The sequence below is a fragment of the Gracilinanus agilis genome, chromosome 3, assembly GCF_016433145.1.
Source record: "Gracilinanus agilis isolate LMUSP501 chromosome 3, AgileGrace, whole genome shotgun sequence".
Lineage (NCBI taxonomy): Eukaryota > Metazoa > Chordata > Mammalia > Didelphimorphia > Didelphidae > Gracilinanus > Gracilinanus agilis.
This window is the reverse complement of record NC_058132.1, coordinates 585,131,707-585,137,706: the sequence shown is the minus strand read 5'-3', so window position 1 is coordinate 585,137,706 and position 6,000 is coordinate 585,131,707.

Genomic DNA, 6,000 nt, shown 5'->3' with positions numbered 1-6,000 from the left:
AGCATCATAGTCTCAAGCATTATATCTCAACATAATTTTGTAGCATATAAGCAAATGCATTTGACTTTTTTGGGTTCAACCCAAAGTGTGTTGTCACCACAGAAATGGAAGGATGGTTATTACAGTAAGATTCATCTTTATAGGTAGTAGAAACTGGAACTAGGTTGGGACCAAAGGATTTTGTAGTATTCACTTATAAAAAAATAGAACACTTTAAAAAATTAAATGAAATATCTTCACTTAATTCAGCCTGGAATTCTAGGCAGCAAGAATAATTCAATGACCTGCATTATATCCCCTGGAGAACTGGTATGCAACACTGAAAAAAGAGACCTGACAGGTGAGATCCCCTAGCCAGCAAAGGCAGGGTTTGTTTCAGACATAAAACCCTCGGTCTCTGCATCAGGAGGAAGAAGTGCATATTTCTTTGAAGCACCCCTGGCAGTTGATAATGGAGAGCTGTTGGCAGCGATTACCGAGGCAGATGCTTACCTGTACTCCGACAGTGTACAATCTTGGCTTGATGACAAGGTGAGGAGAAGGAGAAGCTGTCACAGAATGGGGGCAATTGGCAGCTGGAACCCTAGCGGGGAAGGGTAAACTGGTCACCCAGGGCTGCTTGCTTGACTATAGCAGATCTCATCAATCATGCCAACATATGCAGCTGCCTGAAAATAAACAGGTTTCCCAGACAGGAGATGAAAAGTAGGAAATTAAAAGACTGATCATTTAAACAAATCAGTTTCCCAGTTTCACATTGAAGATGGATGAATAAAAAAGTGCTGATGGATTGAGCTTTCTGGTTAACTGAAAGAAGTCAATGAAATTACAAATGGTAATGGGTAATCTTCTCTGCAAATTAAAATTTAAAAAAATATCTAACACCTTTGTTAGTTATTTTCCAATATTCTCCTAGTTGTTAGAAAAGTGTATATGTACATATTTGTGTGTGTATGTGTTTATGTTTTCTATAATAAAAAAATCTCACTTTCACATAGACTGGTTAACCTAGAGGCTCTTTGCTTTGGCCAAAACCCCAGTTGAAATCAGTTGGAAGTTGGCGCAGACAATGACTGCATAATCAGGCTCATAGCATGAAAAGTATCTGCTCCTGATTCAATCCATTTGTCTAATGTCCTCCCTATCCCTCTTTAAATTGACCTTGAATTCTTTTCCCCATGTTGTACTATCTACATCTCTATCTTGTCTACCTAACACTCTTACTCCTTCTTTCTTCTAAAGGAAGGACTGATGGTAATACCTTTCCTTTGGGGCCTTCTTAGGTCCTTCCCTGACTTCCCTTCCCTTCCTACTTTGCACTGGGAGAAAGGAATCCCTCCCATTCTTTCCATTCTGTGCTTAAGAGAATAGCCTTTGCTTGAAGAACTCTTGACTGAAATGCCCCAGTGTGCTTGCCATAAATTGAGGATGACTTTAACGGTATTTGAAACAGTGATTTCTGGTCAAGGTCTTCATATTTCTTATCTTAGAAACATTTTTGGTCCTCTGACTAATTTATATTTAAGCTCAGGAACTAGAGACCAAATGATCTCTCACAGACCAATGTTGAATACTGGACAACCTTATTACCCAGTTCTCTTCCTCGGGCATTTGAGTATATGCAAAATGAAAGGAATGTCTAATCTGAGATGGATCAGGCGATGATTTTCCTTCCCAGCTCCAGTGCTCATGCTGAAAGCGGGTAAAGAAAAAAAAAAACTAGCCTGGGGCTTATGTAATTCTCTGGTTCTTCAACCTCATTTCCCCTTGCAGGTGGCTTTGCAGCTGCTGTCATGTCTGCAGGGAGAATCACAGGGGCATACAGCCCTGTGCACAGCTGGCAGCCCCATATAAGGATGGGGAATCAGGTTCAATAATGCTAAATGGAAAATGTCCACTTTATCTTTCAGATGTCTGCTTGTTGTTGGACTTTTTTTTTTTTTTGGTCTTTTTTGGCTTTGTTCTGTTTTTAGCTTGTGATGCAAAATTTTATATTTTTCAGGACTAGGGTTTTTTGCCCCTTTTCTAGGGTCATGACAAGAACCCCAGCTCATAATTTAGGATCTAGGCCAGTGGAAGCTTGATTTAGAAATATGTAGTTATAACAGAATTCAGATCAATAAAACCCCATGAATGGAGCACACAATGTACTTGTATATTCTAGAAAAGATAAACCATTCTTCTCAGGGAGAGAACAGGAATAGCAGGGATAGGTACTGGTTCTTGATCTCTAATTGGTTTGAGAAAGAGAGATTAAGGTATGGATAGAATAAGTAAAGATTCAGAGAGATTTATGACTGTTCATTTTTTTCCACTTGAAGCTAGATATAGAAATGTAGTATCTACATCAAGAATGGGAGAGTAACCAGTTGAGATCTCATTAGTTGTTGTCACGGTCAAACTGTTCCTAAATAGATAATCTGTAACCTAATATCCATATTTGATTTTATCTTTTCTTTTCAGTTGATGGAAATCACTAATCTTTCCTTTCCCTCTAAACTTATTGGTGGCTGGCCATGCTGTATTTTGGAGATAGCTATTGCTCCATGAAGTAAAAAGGATATTTATCTTGAAGTCTAGAGATCTGAATTCACTTCTGGATTTACTTCTTAATAACCACTTGATGCTGGATAAATCCTTTGACCTCTTTGGGCCTCAGTTTCTTAATCTATCTAACCAGGAACTTGAAAATCAATGCAGAGGACACTAAACTAGGAGAAGTATCTAATCCACTAGATGTCAGATTCAGATTCAGAAAAGATTTTGACAGGATAGAACATTGAACCAAATCTAATAAGGCAATCTATAAAAGGGCAAAGATTATAATCTTACACTTTTATTTGACAAAAAATTCAACTTTAAAACTTTAAATTGGGAATGTATAGCTAGATGATAGTTCATATGTAAAAGGAACAGGATTTTACTGGAGTTAGATAATTCAATGTGGATTCAACAATATTTAAGGTGGCAACCAAGAAGACAAATACAATCACATACTTCATTGAGAGTCATAGGTCTGAGAAACAAAGAAGTATTATCTATTCCTCTGACAGGCAACATTTGGAATATGATGGTTTATTCTTAAGACCATATTTTAAGAAGCACAGTAACAAGCTAGAAAACATCTAAAGGAGAGAGATTAGTCAAGCATATTAAAATAACCTGTATGAAGATTAGCTAAAGGAACTAGAATTGTTTAAACTGAATAAAAACAAAAAAAAAACACACACAAAAAACTAGGGATGGCGACTCAAGAAAAATGCAACAACCTCTAAACTTTAATATGCATTTATCATGAACTTAATCATCTATAAACTTGAAGATGCCAGTATGAAAGAGGAATAAAAAAGAGGGTTGTATGTACATGGAACTGTAAAGGTTTTGTTTTGTTAATGTGGAACATTGTAATGATAAAATACCTTGTGTTCTGAAAACTTCTTGTTTTCCTTTTATGCATGCTTTGAACATTTTTTCGTGGACCTCTTCCTTCCTTCCTTCCTTCCTTCCTTTTCTTTCTTTCTCTTTCTTTCTTTCTTTCTTTCTTTCTTTCTTTCTTTCTTTCTTCCTTTCTTTCTTTCTTTCTTCCTTTCTTTCTTTCTTCCTTCCTTTCCTTCTTTCCTTCTTCCTTTCTTCCCTTCTTACTTCCTTTCCTTCTTCCTTTCTTTCCTTCTTTCTCTCTCGTTTGAATCATCAACATCATCATCATCATCTCTATCACTAACTCACCTTCTCCTCTCAATAAACACTTCATTTGTAAAAATAAATGTAGTCAAGTAAAATATTTATATATATTGGTCATATTTGAAAATATATATCTCATTGTACCACAGTGGTCCATCAGCTCCCTGACTAAAATTGGGTGGCATGCTTAAGTTTTGACTCAGTTAACTCATCTAAAAAATGAGGATTACCTACTAAATAGGGGTATTATGAAGTTAAATGAGATAATCTAAAATGTTTTATAAAACTTAAAGTGCCATATAAAGTCATCTGTAATTCTATATACTATTGGAATCATACATCTGGTGAAAGGTAAATTCTAATAATTAAATGTCTTAGATACCTCTTATTTAACATAATGAAGCAGAGAACATCTAGTCCAATCTCTTCATTCCGCAGATGAATCCCAGATAGGCATAAGTAAGGAGTAATACAAGCAATAAAGAACAGACATAGGATTTAAACTCAGATCTTCTGATTCTAGAACTGACTTTCTTTTTATGGAACCAAGGTCACTCTGATAGTGAATCTCCCTTTGCTTGAAGGCATTAAGCAAACAATAGATAGACTATATTTTTTTAAATGCTGTAGAGGGTTCTTTTTCTTGAGGAAATTGATCTTGATGGTCTCTGTATACCTTAGAATTCTGAAACTGTGAGATCTTGTCATAAGTCTACATGAAATATTTACCTCAGAAAGTAGTTTTGAGAAAAGTATTTGACAGATATTAAATCAATTACACCCAAGGAACTAAATGTGAAGTTCAGGACTGTTTCAAAATAGCAACAACAGTTTTCAAAGCATGGAAAACATGGAATGTCTTTGACGGGGTGGTTGAGAGACAGAGTGAGACAGAGAGACAGAGAGATGGAGAGATGGAGAGAGGAAAGAAAGACAGAGACAGAGAGAGAGAGAGAGAGAGAGAGAGAGAGAGAGAGAGAGAGAGAGAAAGAGAGAGAGAGAGAGAATATTAACAACAACATTTTGGAACATTCTAATATTATTTATTGTTTTGAACATACTTCTAATATACCTCACTAGCCCTTTATTGCTTACATTAATTAAACTTTTGCTTGTCAGATAGTTATAGTGTTTGCTTTGGAATTCTTGAGTTTACTCTGGCAGCCACAATTTTATTCCATCTGGGACCTGTAGTTCTCTCTTCATAGTATCCTAGGTGACACCAATCTATCCCTTTATCACAATTTTCCTTTGAATTCACAGAATGTTCACTATGTGTGTAAACTCCATGGTTCATTAGCCATCATGGCCATGCCATATGTCTGTAATGAAGAAATAAATGTGTATATACCACATAACTTGGACACAGACTGACTCAGCCATCCATCCTGAGTGGTTGCCTTACATTTTTCTGACTTGTATCTCACCACACTCCATTATAAGCATCTGTGTTTGGGTGTGTATCTCCGTGTCTCTTTTTCTCAGTGTCTCTTTCTCTTGCTCTTTTTTTTTTTTGATCACATAATATAGTATATAAAGAGAGCACTTTGCATTGGCTCCAAGCTACAGTCTGTGAAATTCCACTATAATTAATTAGTGTTGTTATGGCAACATATTTTATAATATTGCTTGATACCCAAGAAATAGTAACATGGAATGAACAGCATGAGAAATAATTTTACAAATTCCATACCCAACCATTCTGCTATCACTATATTTTTTCATCTTTCATTTTCATCATTCTCTACCTCTTCCATAAACCCTGCCATCAGACTGGCCTCCCTGCACTGCCTACCTCCTATCCTGAAGCAAATGAGTAGTTCAAACCATACCATAGAAGTTCTTCCAATTATCAGATATACTTTTTTCCAATATTGAAAAGCGTTAATTATTATTAGTAGTAGTAATAATAATTAATGTTGTTATTAATAATAATAACTAATGTTGTTATTAATAATAATAATTTAGAATTCCCCCATGATTTTTCTGAATGACAGAAAAATCATGGGGGAATTCTAAATTATTATTATTAACTTAAAATAACATTAGAGTTTGTTTATAACTAGTAAAGATCATTCACTTTTTGCTCAAAGATGCAATTAGAAGAAAAATAGTGGTGATTCCTCAAACCAAATCAGTTTGTCTAGTCCAGTTTGCTAGCATATTTTATTGCTGCTTTAATATGACATTTATTTCCTGAAGTTGAATAAATAAAATAAATAAGCTCAAAAAAGCTATTCATCAAAGATAGCTCAGTAGTATGATGATATCTTTTGTATAGGAAATGTGGTTTTGGCAAAGGCTCACTCTATAGTAAAC